The sequence below is a fragment of the Aquarana catesbeiana genome, linkage group LG13 (genome assembly GCF_042186555.1).
Source record: "Aquarana catesbeiana isolate 2022-GZ linkage group LG13, ASM4218655v1, whole genome shotgun sequence".
NCBI lineage: Eukaryota > Metazoa > Chordata > Amphibia > Anura > Ranidae > Aquarana > Aquarana catesbeiana.
Genome location: NC_133336.1, coordinates 19,801,891 through 19,818,791, shown reverse-complemented (window position 1 = coordinate 19,818,791; position 16,901 = coordinate 19,801,891). Strand labels below are relative to the sequence as shown.

Below are 16,901 nucleotides of genomic sequence, written 5' to 3'. Positions count from 1 at the left end.
ATCTGACCATAGGAATCCGTTACAGAATCCCACACTTGGCTATAAAAAACTTCCCTTTATAATGTCTGGGGAAGACTTAATATGAACCGCCAGCCCCTCTAAAAGTTTTATAGAAAGTCCTTCTGTTCCACGCCCCCGAGGCTTCCTCATTGGACAGGATGATGGCAGGTGGCCGATCCGCCAGGAAGTTTCCATTTTGAAAGTTGAGCTGACAGGTTCACTTTAAAAATCTAACACCCCCCCCCCACAGCCTTGCACAGTTGTACCAGCTCCCCTCCTGGACTGAAATGGCTTACTCTGATTTCACTGCACACTGTGAGCTTCTCACATAGTGGATTAGAAGCTGCAGCAAGTCAGATAGAACCCGTCTCATCTCTTGGCTGGAAGGTGTAATAATGGGGATAGTATGGGGGAGGGGGTCCCGTGTAATGATGGGGGTAGTATGGGGGAAGGGGGGTCCTGTGTAGTGATGGGTGTAATATGGGGAAGGGGGATCCTGTGTAATGATGGGTGTAATATGGGGGAAGGGGGGTCCCGTGTAATGATGGGGGTAGTATGGGGGAAGGGGTCTTGTGTAATGATGGGGGTAGTATGGGGGTCCTGTGTAATGATGGGGGTAGTATGGGGGGGTCCTGTGTAATGATGGGGGTAGTATGGGGGGGGTCCTGTGTAATGATGGGGGTAGTATGGGGGGGGGTCCTGTGTAATGATGGGGGTAGTATGGGGGAAGGGGTCTTGTGTAATGATGGGGGTAGTATGGGGGTCCTGTGTAATGATGGGGGTAGTATGGGGGGGTCCTGTGTAATGATGGGGGTAGTATGGGGGGGGTCCTGTGTAATGATGGGGGTAGTATGGGGGGGGTCCTGTGTAATGATGGGGGTAGTATGGGGGGGGGTCCTGTGTAATGATGATGGGAGTAGTATGGGGGGGGGTCCTGTGTAATGATGGGGGTAGTATGCGGGGGGTCCTGTGTAATGATGGGGGTAGTATAGGGGGGGTCCTGTGTAATTATGGGTGTAATATGGGGGAAGGGGGGTCCTGTGTAATTATGGGGATAGTATGGGGGAGGGGGTCCTGTGTAATGATGGGGGTAGTATGGGGGGGTCCAGTGTAATGATGGGGTAGTATGGGGGTCCTGGGTAATGATGGGGGTAGTATGGGGGGGGGGGGTTGTGTAATGATGGGGGTAGTATGGGGGGGTCCAGTGTAATGATGGGGTAGTATGGGGGTCCTGGGTAATGATGGGGGTAGTATGGGGGGGGGGGACCAGTGTGATGATGGGGGTAGTATAGGGGGGGTCCTGTGTAATGATGGGTGTAATATGGGGGAAGGGGGGTCCTGTGTAATTATGGGGATAGTATGGGGGAGGGGTCTTGTGTAATGATGGGGGTAGTATGGGGGGGTCCAGGGTAATGCTGGGGGTAGTATGGGGGTCCTGTGTAATGATGGGGGTAGTATGGGGGAGGATCCTGTGTAATGATGGGGGTAGTATTGGGGGGGGGATCCTGTGTAATGATGGGGGTATCCTGTGTAATGATGGGGGTAGTATAGGGGGGTCCTGTGTAATGATGATGGGGGTAGTATTGGGGGGGGATCCTGTGTAATGATGGGGGTAGTATTGGGGGGGGGGGATCCTGTGTAATGATGGGGGTAGTATGGGGGGGGGGGATCCTGTGTAATGATGGGGGTAGTATAGGGGGGTCCTGTGTAATGATGATGGGGGTAGTATGGTTTGTTTTTCAGGATGTGGGGGTGAAGAACGAAAATTGCATGGGGGGGGGGGGGGGCTGTTTGCCCAGCGTCCAATATTAAAGATGGTCCTGAGGCTCACTGTCACTTGTGGGCCTTACCATGAAAATGCCGCCGGCCTATGAATGCCCATTCCTCTGACATCCACTGTTAAAGGCATTTTGATATTTGCAGAACTCTTCCAAAGAGCTCACTGCTTGTATCAGGACTGAGGACCCAGGAATGCATAGAGAAGAACAGAGACCAAGTGATGACATCATTGGGTCTAAAATAAGATTTGGTAATGAAAATGGAAATGTTTTATTTATAAAGTTTAATGTCATGTTGATGAGGAACCAGGGAAAGCAAAATGTTCCTCCTTATAATTTGAATATATATTGAAGAGCTCAGGTAATCCTACTTCAGGAACAAAGCAGGCGGATACATGTCACTAATTTGCAAGACAAGTGAGTGTTAAAGGATCCATACAATGGATTTCTCTACAACCTCCAGCTGCTGCAAAATGACAGTTTGTATCCATATCACACACACACACCTAAACAGTGATACAATGTTTCAGCCCACCTCGGTTTTTATGGTCGGAGATGTTTTTTGGATCATAAAGAAGCAGTTTAAGTCGATCCTCCGCCGGTCGGAGCCACACCTGACAGGTGACATGTTAATGAATGAGACGCGTTGTAACCGACACATCGTAAATTTGTCATCCTGCCAGGTGATTGGAGGGATGACAGTAGCTGGTTAATAGTCTCTCCTCCAGTCGTACAATTAGGTAACGCGATGCCGACTTGGCAGCTTTTGTCTGAAACCTGTTGAACAACATCAACGGCAACTTTCTTTTTGCCCTTTAAAACTCTAGAAGTAGGACGCCGGCCTCGGCCGATCCCTTTTATATAAACACTGCGACGCGGAATGTCCCCACGAGCCGCGCCGCTACCAAGGACAACCGAAAACGCCAGGCGGGTCAATCAACCCAATGTAAACCACAACTCCATGACATTAGCTTTGCCCTGGGCATTTTTTACATTTTTTTAACCATAAACTGAGGTTTGTTTTTGGTTTTCTTCTTTTGTTACATCTCAGTGCTGCTGATCTCCTGCATCCTCTTTGCAGCCACATCCAGACTACATGAACTCCAGCGATGGGTACAGGATATTTTTCACTGAGGGGGAACCTTAATGTGATGGGGGACTGAGGGGGAACCTCAATGTGATGGGGGGACTGAGGGGAACCTCAATGTGATGGGGGGACTGAGGGGGAGCCTCAATGTGATGGGGGGACTGAGGGGGAGCCTCAATGTGATGGGGGGACTGAGGGGGAGCCTCAATGTGATGGGGGGACTGAGGGGGAGCCTCAATGAGATGGGGGGACTGAGGGGGAGCCTCAATGTGATGGGGGGACCGAGGGGGAACCTCAATGTGATGGGGGGACCGAGGGGGAACCTCAATGTGATGGGGGGACCGAGGGGGAACCTCAATGTGATGGGGGGACCGAGGGGGAGCCTCAATGTGATGGGGGGACCGAGGGGGAACCTCAATGTGATGGGGGGACTGAGGGGGAGCCTCAGTGTGATGGGGGGACTGAGGGGGAGCCTCAATGTGATGGGGGGACTGAGGGGGAACCTCAATGTGATGGGGGGACTGAGGGGAGCCTCAATGTGATGGTGGGACTGAGGGGGAACCTCAATGTGATGGGGGGACTGAGGGGGAGCCTCAATGTAATGGGGGACTGAGGGGGAGCCTCAATGTGATGGGGGGACTGAGGGGGAGCCTCAATGTGATGGGGGGACTGAGGGGGAGCCTCAATGTGATGGGGGGACTGAGGGGAGCCTCAATGTGATGGGGGGACCGAGGGGGAGCCTCAATGTGATGGGGGGACCGAGGGGGAACCTCAATGTGATGGGGGGACCGAGGGGGAACCTCAATGTGATGGGGGGACCGAGGGGGAGCCTCAATGTGATGGGGGGACCGAGGGGTAACCTCAATGTGATGGGGGGACTGAGGGGGAACCTCAATGTGATGGGGGGACTGAGGGGGAACCTCAATGTGATGGGGGGACTGAGGGGGAACCTCAATGTGATGGGGGGACTGAGGGGGAACCTCAATGTGATGGGGGGACTGAGGGGGAACCTCAATGTGATGGCGGGGACGGAGGGGGAACCTCAATGTGATGGCGGGGACGGAGGGGGAAACTCGACAAACATGCCAAAGAAGCTCTCGTTCCTTCTTGGGCATGGAGCATTGCGTGTTTTGGCACAATGCTTCTACTAACAGCGATTAGGTTGCCATTACCAAATTATTGGCACTGTAAATGTGAAGCATTTTTGCAGCACAGGTTTTTTTTGCGCGCGCGTTTTCGAAATGTGCGGCCAAACACGTTTCCTGTGCGTTTTGTCGTGCATTCAGAAACCACGTGTGAATAGGGCATAAGGCAGTTGTGTGTCCAAGGCTCAGGTTTCCATTGATACATTTTTTTTTTTACATTGTAGACCGGTGGGTGAGGGGCCTCCAGATTTTACATTTTGAAGGGTGCCTCAACTGAACAAAGAAACACTGCTATAGGGAATTGATCTCTGTGGATCATGCAACACGCATCTCAAGATTTCCCATTGGGTTCCACAGATAAATCAAGAGCCTGCACAGACAGAACAGAACAAGGCTCCCAGAAATCTGAATTAATATCTACCACCCATTAAATCGATGTTTCCTGATACAAAGGCGGTATTTGTCTGTCAGATCCATTGTCACATCCCGTACACCTGGACAGACAGACGGATGCTCACTGCTGATAAATTAATCCGCTGGCGATCAGGCAGGAAAAATCAATATGTAGTATAAGAGGATTTGTTCTCCGGGTGATAATTCCCGAGTCACTGGAGGTCAGTTGGACAACTATATGTACTAATTAATTACACTAATTGGGTGATGGGTCTGCCAGCCACATACTGCCCCTGTCTCTGATTACAGCGTGATAAATTATTGACACATGTGGAATATTCTATAACCGAGGAGAGCTCAGCGGATAAAACGAGGGATCAGACTTGGTATTAGTCAGCTGAGATAAATAATGAATAAAAATATAATGAAAAAAACAAAACAAAAAAAAACAAAATAAAAACAACAATAATAGGGAAGAGGCTGGAAATGTTGAAGGACAAAATCAAAGTATCAAAACCTAGGAACAAATACGGTCATTATTTGCAGTTTATCAATCCTTAAATGTGGTGGCTGCATTTGATTTATTTCATTAGGCTATTTCTGCTTTACCTTCACCTGTTGATCCTGCCAGTAACACACTTCCTGTCTTAGAGGGACAACACTTACATACTTACTTACCAATGCATTGATCCCGGATCCCAGGACCACAAAATGGTCTGCATTTTGTCCACCAACTTTCAAGGTGGGCATATCCAAATCACGTCAACTTTACAGTTGAGTCCTGCCCAGACCCTGCTTCTAATTAGGAGGTGACCCATCACTTTCACTTTAATGGTTGGTCCCACCCAGACACCACCTCTAAGTTTGAAGGGACCTCCCACTCATAGCCCTGGTCCCTGCAATTCATTCCTTTTGGCGTTAAATGCAAGGGTAGCAACTTAAGGTTGATTCTTTGACCTCGGGACATAGCCCTTGACAGAGCATCAACAGAACCAAGATGATGGACTGTCCTGGCAAACCTGGGACATTTGGCCTGTCTATTTCTGTTTAAATGAATCAGGGGCAGTGGAAAGAATGCCCCTTACATTGCTGGTCAGTGAGAAAAATGCTCCTTACATTGGTGGACAAGTGGAAAGAATGCTCCTTACATTGTTGGTCATTTGGAAGGAGGTTTCTTATATTGATGGTCATAGGGAAGAATGTTCCTTACATTGGTAGTCAATGAAAAGAATGCCCCCTACATTGTTGGTCAGCGGGAAGAATGTCCCCTTATATTGGTGGTCATCGTAAGGAAGGCTGCTTATGGTTGTGGTCATCCTTATAGACATCTACAAAGATGATTGGTGTCACGTCACTGGCCCCAGGAGTTATGCAGACGCAATCACATTGGAGGTCAATCAGTCACAAGTCAAGGATTCCCTAGCAACTTCTGGAGGAACCCTAGGGCTTAAAAGAACCCTGGTTGAAAAGAGCTGCTATAGATGGAGCCATGGTGGTAACCCAGCCTGGACTTCAAAAATATGTTCCCCTCTTCATCTCCAATGTGGGATGGGGTGGGGAGATGTGTAGTTTACAGAAGGAAGATAACATTGTCTATACTTTCATTGTAGCTCATAGGAAGAACTGCATTTCTGTCAAGATCGCCAGGAATTTTGGTATTTGCTGAAAATGTTCTTAGCATGAAAAAAAAGAACATTAATGCAGCCACAACATCTAAGGACGGGTAACCTACATTACATGAACATTTTTGTTCTTGGGTTTAAATACATTTTAAGGCAATTTTTGATCATAAATCTGCATCAGCCAATTACCACCCATGAGCGTTGGGCTTGGCTTCCGCTGTTGCGTTGAGCAGACAGGTGCACTTTGTAACCAAGTCATCTCCAGCATGTAATTGGTGTGATTCATTCCTATGGGAATTATTAGGCTCTCATCCCGGATTGCCTCATGGACATGACATTTCATTTTCTGTTTGTCTAAGGATTAGCGCGCAGTCCTTTGCACTTTGCAGTGTCAGACCCAGGATACAGTAGTCAGTGTACACAGGAGAGGAGCCAGGGTCATTGGCCACACACTCCCGGCATGCACTAGGGTATGATGTCGGTACAAATCACAGATCACGATGTTGAGGGCTACCCACAGACATAAGACCACAATTGTATGGCTGGTGGCTAAATTCTCGGCCATTAGAGTGAAATATACAGTAAATGATTGTGTCATAAAATGCCATCTCCTCCAAGAAATCTGTACTATTAGAAACCACATGTTGCGTCCAATACTGAAATGACGTTTCATGGACAGGAAATGCCCATGTGTATTGTGTGCCATCGTCTATCCTGATAAGGGGAAACACATGTACAGGAGATTGAAACATTGTTTTACTGACTGGCAACCCTTTCCTTTTCTTGAACACATCAAATAATTTTAGGGCACACAAACACATTACCCATTTTTTTGGGGTAAAATACAAAACAGGAGGTTGCATCGAGTAGCTAGATACTCAACAGGTCAAGCCATACAATTTTCTATAGGCAACATTTTAAAAGCCATTTTTTGGTAAAAAAAAAAAAAAAAAAAAGAAGGGGGTGAAGTTGTGCTGAGTAAATACTGTAGATACCCAACACGTCAAGCGTTAAAATTGCATGCACCCCTACAGGTCATCAGTTTAGAGTTCACTGTGAATAATGGCCCTAGAGTTTTATTTTTCCTATTACGTAGGACAGTATTTCTCAACTTTTTATCAATCAAGGCACCCTTAGGGCTCATTAGCATTTGCTTAGACTGTAACACACACATTAAATTGCCTACCGCTTCAATATGCATTTTTGTTGCGTTCTTAATGCTCCTGTGATGCTTTTTAAAGTTTTAATGAAGCTTGGCAAATACCCTGCGTGTGTTGATTTTCTATTTAAAAAGGGGCTCAGTAGCAACCCCCCATCTCTGCAGCAGCCCCCAGTCCTGCTGATCCCCCGCTCTGCAGCAGCCCCCAGTCCTGCTGATCCCCCGCTCTGCAGCAGCCCCCACCTCTGCTGATCTCCCGCTCTGCAGCAGCCCCCACCTCTGCTGATCTCCCGCTCTGCAGCAGCCCCCACCTCTGCTGATCTCCCGCTCTGCAGCAGCCCCCACCTCTCTGCTGATCTCCCGCTCTGCAGCAGCCCCCACCTCTCTGCTGATCTCCCGCTCTGCAGCAGCCCCCACCTCTCTGCTGATCTCCCGCTCTGCAGCAGCCCCCACCTCTTTGCTGATCTCCCGCTCTGCAGCAGCCCCCACCTCTGCTGATCTCCCGCTCTGCAGCAGCCCCCACCTCTGCTGATCTCCCGCTCTGCAGCAGCCCCCAGCTCTGCTGATCCCCCGCTCTGCAGCAGCCCCCAGCTCTGCTGATCCTCCGCTCTGCAGCAGCCCCCAGCTCTGCTGATCCCCCGCTCTGCAGCAGCCCCCAGCTCTGCTGATCCCCCGCTCTGCAGCAGCCCCCAGCTCTGCTGATCCCCCGCTCTGCAGCAGCCCCCCGCTCTGCAGCAGCCCCCAGCTCTGCTGATCCCCCGCTCTGCAGCAGCCCCCAGCTCTGCTGATCCCCCGCTCTGCAGCAGCCCCCAGCTCTGCTGATCCCCCGCTCTGCAGCAGCCCCCAGCTCTGCTGATCCTCCTCTATCTCCAGACCCAGCTTACCTCCTGCTATATTACTCCCATCATGCACACCATGTGTGACATCTGCAAGTTTCTCCCACTCTGGTCCCCCAGCTCTGACAATTCTCCACCACTCCATTCTTTCTCTCCCCAGTCCCTGCTCACCTCCCACTATATTGCTCCCATGCTGCTCACCACATGTTACGTTGCTGGTTTCTTCTGGTCCCCCAGCTCTACTGATCCTGCAACGCTCAGTCCTATCTATCCAGTACCCATTCCCATATTGCGCACCACGTATGCCATCTGCTAGTTGCTCCTCTCCAGTCTGAACCTTCACCTTCCACCTGCACCAGACAGTCCCAGTATGTATATATATATATATATACATACATACATACACATATACACATACATATATATATATATATATATATATATATATATATATATATATATATATATATATATATATATATATATATATATATATATACATACATACACGAACCAGAAGTGACTGCTGAAGTCTTCGCCTCCAGTTCACTTGTTTCCCAGTGCATCCTGGGATATCTCATACCTGCAATACCTCCAAAACAAAGCAAAGCCAACTCTGAATAAAAGCCCCTCAAATGCTGCAGATGATGTAAACGAGTGTTGTCATAGACTGCTGTGGAGACTTTGAAGTACCAGGAAAGTGACATGAGGTATTATTTTTGAAGTGAAGCAAACACATGTGATCAGGACTATAAGCTTACCATTTGATTTAGTGACAGGAGCTTTGATTGGTATTAGGGGATGAGCCGAACACCCCTCCAGTTCGGTTTGCACCAGAACATGCAAACAGGCAAAAAGTTGGAGCGAACAATCGAACCCTATAATAGTGTATGGGACACGAACATGAAAAATCAAAAGTCCACATTTTAAAGGTTTATAGGCAAGTTATTGCCATAAAATGTGTATGGGGACCTGGGCCCTGCCCCAGGGGACATGCATCAATGCAAAAGAAAAAGGTTTTAAAGCGACGTTTTCAGGAGCAGTGCTATTAATAATGCTTAAAGTGAAACAATAAAAATTAAATATTTCTTTAAATATAGTGCCTGGGGGGTCCCCTTAGTCTACCTGTAAAGTGGCGCATCTGTGTGACGTGTACAACAGTGCCGCAGCAAAATGACATTTCTAAAAAGGAAAAAATGTCATTTAAACTTGTTCGCGGTTGTAATGTCTTGCTGGCTTCCGGCAATATAGATGAAAAATCAAGGGAAAAAATAATCAAGGTGGGGCCCCCCCAGTGCACTCCAGGCCCTTATTCAAGCAAGCAGGATGAGGGGGGGGCCCAGATCCCCCTCCCCCCTATGTGAATGGGTATCTGGTACATTGTACCCCTACCCATTCACCAAAAGAAAGTGTCAAAAAGTAAAAACCACAATAGACAGTTTTTGACAATTCCTTTATTTTAAAAATTGTCAATCACGCCGCCCGACCGACACTTTTTTTTTTTTCTAATAAAGTGTCGGACGGGCAGCGTGATTGACAATTTTTAAAATAAAGGAATTGTCAAAAACTGTTTATGGTGGTTTTTTACTTTTTGACACTTTTTTTGGTGAATGGTTGGGGTACAATGTACCCAATACCCATTCACAAGGGGGGGGGCTTGTTAAAGGGGGCTTCCAGATTCCGATAAGTTTTGGGGGGGGGGGGACCCCAAAGCACCCTCCACATGTTGAGGGCAAGTGGCTTGGTATGATTCGGGGGGGAAGGGGGGGGCGCTCGCTCACCCCCCCTTTCCTGCTTGCTCAGGTAAGGGCCTGCTGTGGATTTTGGGGGGGACCCCATGCCGTTTTTTTTTTCTTAATTTTCCCCTTAACTTCAATGCACTATAATATATATATATACACACACACACACACACACACACACACACACACACACACACACACACTCAACCGCCATTAACTAACCTGCCTAATCTAGCCTCTCTCAATTTCTCCACATTATCACACTACACAGGGCCGCTGTGCAAGCAGCCTTATATAGTGTGGTGCTTGGACTTAGCCCCCTGAGCCATGATTGGCCAAGGGCGCCCTGCCTTTGGCCAATCATGGCTCTCCCAGCAGATCGCGCTGTGATTGGCAAAAGCATGCAGGTCAGGTGCATTCTTTGGCCAATCAGCAACCTCAATGCACTGCGATCTCGCAGAGCATTACGGGGCTCTCATCGGCGCTCGAATTAGCCGCAAACGCCCCATATGTTAGGTTTGTTAGCGGACAAATGAGCAACCGATGTTTGAGTCGAACTAACTTTGATTCGAGCATTGGGACAATCCCTAATTGGCATTCAGAACACTTGAAAGAAAGCGTGTCTAGTGCCACATTTTAAAGCAAATGTAAACAAGTGCTTAAAAATTCTGCACAATCTCGAGGCACCGCATTCTAAAATCGAAATGTGTCAATGCTTCTGCAGTATGTAAAACTACTTAGTTTCGGTATTTTTTTTTTATGACACCCAACATTAGAGGCAGTTTATTTTTACAAGCAAACACAGCTTTTCACACCAGTACTATCTGGTATTTCTGCATTTCTTTTCACCCTTGATTTCTCTTCCTCATTCAGATAAAGTTCTGACAGAAAGGGGCAAACAAGAATGTTCTCAGGCACCCAAATGTCCTCCTTATCAACAGTTTTTAGAATGCCAGCAGCAAGTCTAACGTTGTAAATGCTGCACAATTAAAGCCTGTGGGGGCTTTGTGTAACAAAAATGGCAGGTTTGATCCATCTGCTGGCTTGTTGACAATTTTTGGGCAGTTTTTAGACATTCTGCCCTGGCCCCCCTGAAGAACCCAGAAGGCACCCCAGGGTGTCACAGTACCCTGGTTGAAAAAGGCAGATGTAGGGGACCAAAAGTCTTCTATAATACAATATTGACAGGACTGGTTCTCCTTATTGAAGCATCAGTTTAAAAAAAACGCAAGGTATTGGTAATATATAAAAAAAAATTAAGCTGCACCGAGTAAATAGATGCCCAGCATGTCAAGCCCTAAAAATTGTATGCGCCCATAAAATTGCAACACACTTCGATACCCTATATTTTTCACAGACAAAAGATATCTCCCATGGGACTTTGTTGCAGCAATAGAAATCACACAATTACAAATTGGTGTATATAAAAAAAAAGAAAAGAAATAGAAAAAAAAAGAAAAAAAAAAAAAAAAAAAAACCTTATATTGAACAACAGGTTTAAAATTGGCTGGTCTAGACACTTCACGTCCTGCTATTATACCATTCCTACAATATACATATGCTGCAGGCATATGTGAAATTAGTAAAATAAATTGCATATCCACCAAGTCAACCCAACGCGTTTCAACTTATAGGGAGATCCCCCTGAGGAAGGCATGTGACCCTGCTTCGAAAACGCATAGGGGAGGGGCTAGGACGGTGAAGGCACTAGGGCTCTATAGCTATTTGAGGAGCTGATTGAGATTTTGGATGTGCGGCTCTATGTTGCGTTTTGAACTTACGTCCGTATTAGTGCGATGCGCTGGAAGCACCCGCATATTGTGAGTACCCTGTATATTTTAATAAGCACATGTTAAAGTGTTTTAGGCAATTCAAGCACTATTGGAGTCTTTTTCTCTGCATATACTTTGCTGCTGACATACTGAGGAGGAGATCTTGGGAGAAGTTTAGGAGCCAGCTGTGTTGGATATCTCACCGAGTCCTGGGGGGCTCACAGGCGTCTTCGACCCAGCTTAGTTGGGGGGGTGGTCGCACTCCCAGAGGGGAGCATATACCCATTGGGGGGGGGGGGGGGAGAGCAGGAGTGAGGCGATTCCTTGGTGGTCTGGAAGTTTTACATAGGATTTCACTATTACATAGTTGTTCAATCATTCAACATCCATTTGTGGAATTTGCACTCTTTTAATATGGACCCTTTTTGCACTTTATTGCATTGACATTTAATTATGCACTTTATATGTTGTTTGATGCAATGATTTTTGATATTTGTTTATATTTCATGATTCAGTGCTGCACTTTTATATATGAACTTATATAAAGTCTTCATCATGGGATAAGGAAGTGGAAGCAATCAAAGATATGAACGTGACTGGATGTCCAGACCCACATGGGGGGGGTTTCTCAGCCCAACCCAGACCTCAAGCCCAGCAGAAGATCAATGGTTATCAATTGCTTGCATTCACTAATGGAAGAGTAAGGGGCCACAAAATATATCTAAAGCTGGAAAGCTGTGTAAAGCTGGATGGTAGACAACCTCAGCAAAAAGGAGAGCAATCTCCTATAATAGCCATCCAGCATGGGTTGACAGCATGCACCCCACTGGATCATATATTTTCCATGGGCAGTACTTTAAAAGCCCCCTACAGGCTATCAGTTAAGATTTCATTGTGAATAATGGCCCTAGAACTTTACATCCTTTTTTTTAGACCCCTGATAAGAGTTGACACTTTTTCTTCAAAGAAAAGACAAAGAACAGCGCCTCCTAAGTGTAGCAAATTAGGTAATTTAATAGTAAAAATTCAACATGGAAACACTCACAAACTAGCGATATATTCAGCCATGGTATATAACAGTGATGGTGAACCTTGGAACCCCAGATGTTTTGGAACTACATTTCCCATGATGCTCAACTACACTGCAGAGTGCATGAGCAACGTGGGAAATGTAGTTGCAAAACATCTGGAGTGCCAAGGTTCACCATCACTGGTATATAATGTGTTCATCCGCTCTGTTTCCGGGTGATGCCTTGCATCACTGGCTGTGGTGGAGGTCCGTGATCTGGCCGTCCTTCAGCCGCACTGTTGGCTCACAGCGCTTCCGGGTAGCTGGAGCGATGATCGACGGGTGCACGGTGACCTCACTTCTGGGTACAAGGTGAGCGGGTGGTGCTCGTGTTCGGAGCATGCGTGCTGCTTCTTCAGGCTTGGCTGGTGGCCATCTTTGAATAGGGTCAATATAGATACATACACGCCATATTGACCCTATTCAAAGATGGCCATCAGCCAAGCCTGAAGAAGGAGCACACATGGTCCGAACGCGAGCACCTCCCGCTGACCTTGTACCCGAAAGTGACCTCGTCATCGTCGATCATTGCTCCAGCTACTCGAAAGCGCTGTGAGCCAACAGTGCGGCCAGACAACGGACCTCCACCACAGCCAGTGACGCAAGGCATCACCCGGAGACAGAGCGGATGAACACATTATATACCATGCCTGAATATATCGCTCGTTTTTGAGCGTTTCCATGTTCAATTTTTACTATTAAAATTACCTAACGTGCTACTCTTAGAAGGCGCTGTTCTTTGCCTTTTCTATGTTCCAGAGTTTCTTCTAACTTTTGAATTGGCAGCCTAAGGGCAGCATATGGTTTTCCTTACATGGACTCATTGATTTATACGGACTTGTCCTATTGCCCAGTTTAATCTATTCCATACCCATTTATTAGTTACAAACGGTCATATCCAGAGTGCTCCATATTACTCCACTGTTTGTATGTCACTTTTACTTCAAGCCAAACCCGAACACTTTAGCGGTGCACAGCAAAAAAACAAAAAAAAAAAAAAATTTAGCATACACTATATAGGATTGTAATAGACCCGGGACACCTTTGGGCGCTCCAAAGAAAATAGTAATGGGGCGTGCATAGTGCCCGCTCATCCTCCTGTCAGGCCCAGTTCCGAGCCACATTCCTGTCTGAATATTGTGTCCGGGTTTCATGCACTGGCAATGTGATTGTTTTAATTAAAGGGGTTGTAAAGGTAAAAATTTTTTCACCTTAATGCATTATATGCATTAAGGTGAAAAAACTTTTGACAATACCGCCGCCCCCAGCCCCCCCGTTTTACTTACCTGACACCTCGAATCTCCGCTGCTCATTCTCGTCATCTCTATTGCAGCTCAGCCTGGTCGCTGATTGGCTGCAGTGGATGGATTGAAAGCAGCGCAGCCATTGGCTCGCGCTGCTGTCAATCACATCCGATGACGCGGCGCGCCGGGGGGCGGGGCCGAGTGATACAGTGAGCGGCTATAGCCGCCAGCTGTATCACGGGAGCGCGCCGCAATAACTAACCACCATGTGAGGGAGCTCGCATTAAGGTGGTTCGTTCTTGCGGGGAGGAGCTGAAACAGCCGCCGAGGGACCCCAGAAGAGCAGGTTCGGGGCCACTCTGTGCAGAACGAGCTGCACAGTGAAGGTAAGTATGACATGTTAGTTATTTAAAAAAAAAAATAAAATTACCTTTACAACCCCTTTAAAATAAAAGTAGTTCTTCAACTACCGTATATACTCGAGTATAAGTCGGCCCGAATATAAGCCGAGGCACCTAATTGTACCACAAAAAACTGGGAAAACTTGTTGACTCGAGTATAAGCCAAGGGTGAGAAATGCGCAGCTACTGTAAGTGGAAAAGAGGGTCAACAATGCCCATTTGCAGCTTCACTGTGCCCATTTAAATGCCTCATTGTGCCTATTTGCAGCCATAGGTCCCCCGAACTTCAAACTCGGTAGTTAAGGGTTCCTAGATGCCCCCTAGCTGCAGCCAAAATTTGGGGTCTCTGGACCCAAAGGGTCCCGAAATGACATTGCTGCAGATGGACACAGTTGACCGAATTTTGGGCCCCGTATCCCGGGGCCACTTGGTGCTAGGAACCCCAAATTTGGTGTACAACATATCCAAAGCTGGAGTTCCTAGCACTAAGTGGCCCCGAGATACGGGGCCCTAAAGTCAGTTCGGAAAATGTCCAGCACTTTTCTGCAGCAGAGAATGACATTTTCTGAACCAATTTTGGGGCCCCGTATCTCGGGGCCACTTGGTGCTAGGAACCCCAGCTTTGGATATGTTGTAGTGCTAGTTCCACTGGGTTTGTATACCACATTTGGGGTTTCTAGCATCAAGTAGCCCCGAGATATGGAGCCCCAAAGTCGGTTCGGAAAATGTCAAGCACTTTTTTGCAGCAGAGGATGACATTTTCCGAACAGACTTTGGGGCCCGTATCTCGGGGCCACTTGATGCTAGCAGCAGCAGAGAGTGACATTTTCTGAACCATTTTTGGGGCCCCATATCTCGGGGCCACTTGATGCTAGCAGCAGCAGAGAGTGACATTTTCTGAACCAATTTTGAGGCCCCATATCTCGGGGCCACTTGGTGCTAGGAACTCCAGCTTTGTATATGTTGTAGTGCTGGTTCCACTGGGTTTGCACACCAATTTTGGGGTTCCTAGCACCAAGTGGCCCAGATACGGGGCCCCAAATTCGGTTTGGAAAATGTCATTCTTTGCACCAGAAAAGTGCTTGACTGGAGGAGTATAAGCCGAGGGGGGGCACTTTCAGCACAAAAAAACGTGCTGAAAAACTCGGCTTATACTCGAGTATATACGGTATGTGTGATTAACCTAAAATCGGTTCTGATATCGCTGTTTTACTAACCTGACAGCTTAATTATATTAAATAGGAAACCTTAATTTTGTTTGCAAATATTAAAGATTCTAACTACCAGCAAGAATGAGTCCTGACATTTAAAGAGCTCCTGTCATTCCAGATCCATCATGGCAGTGCCTGTTAGCGGGCATCCGCCACGTCCCTCACCTTGTTGTGTCATTGCCGCATCACCAGCCGTCCCATTAAAGTGAATGGGACTGTCGGCGAGTCAACAAGCGGGTCAGAGGAGGAGCCGATGTGGGACAGAGATGGCAGTTGCTCTTTAAAAAATTATGATTTAAATCGAGTTGGATTTAAATCGAGCCTTTTTACTAGCGATTTAAATCAAATCCACCCTGCTGCTTGGTACTTCTCAAGACAGACTTTTCTGCTGGTGACAACAGTGGATCATGCCTGGGTAATGTGTGTTGAAATGGTCACCTGTAGTCTCCACTGGAAGCCCATGTGACAACACAAGAGCACAACTAGGAGAGAGCGTTGTCGCCCCCCCACCCCGGAACAGGAAGTGCCTGAACTACAACCTTTATGGCAGGATCACCAGGGATTTTTAATGAAAGCTGCAGATTTAAAATATTAAAAGGTTTTTTGAAATGACATGAACATGTTAAAAAATGATGCGAGTTTCTTTGCGATTGGGGTTTACAGTTACTTTAAGAAATTCTGCAGTTTAGTGAATGGAGTGCAGCGGGCTCAGGTGCAGGAATGCGTTAATAACGTGTTTTCACAGCAGAGAGGTCCGCGGCCCATAAGAAAAGACTGGCAGTGCAAAACTGGACAAAGTGCAGGCCTGCGACTACAAAAGTCCCAGACAAAAAAAGCAACGGGGGTCCTAACACCTCGCCACTATCTAAAGCAAAAAAAAAAAAAAAAAAAAAGGGTTTAGGCTTTAGATACATTTTAACCCCTTGTTTGCTGGCTGAGGCCACATGTGCCAAAAGACACCAGAGCCTGGATCCGAAATTTTGGTCCAGATATACAGTGAGGGAAAAAGTATTTGATCCCCTACTGATTTTGTAGGTTTGCCCACTGACAAAGAAACGATCAGTCTATAATTTTAATGGTCGGTTTATTTTAACAGTGAGACACAGAACAAAAATATCCAGAATAACACATTTCAAAAAAGTTATAAATTGATATGCATTTTAATGAGTGAAATACGTATTTGATCCCCTATCAATCAGCAAAATTTCTGTCTCCCAGGTGTCTTCTATACAGGTAACAAGCTGAGATTAGGAGCACTCTCTTAAGGGCCCTTTCACACGGGCAGTCAGCCCGATGGACTCTGCTTTGCTCAGCGGAGGGATTGCTCCGCTGAGTAGGCAGATGATAGGTCCATCTCCGCTCACTGTGCTGAGATGGACCTGTCAGAGCTCTGCTCTCCTCTATGGGGAGATCGGATGAAAGAACGGACCGCCTGTCCATTT

General features: G+C 47.0%; 1 protein-coding gene across 1 annotated transcript in view; it reads right to left on the bottom strand.

Moving 5' to 3' along the window:
• Positions 1-16,901, bottom strand: part of CCDC88C (coiled-coil domain containing 88C) — a gene marked incomplete in the record, with an annotated part of 152,870 nt that overhangs the window by 71,423 nt on the left and 64,546 nt on the right.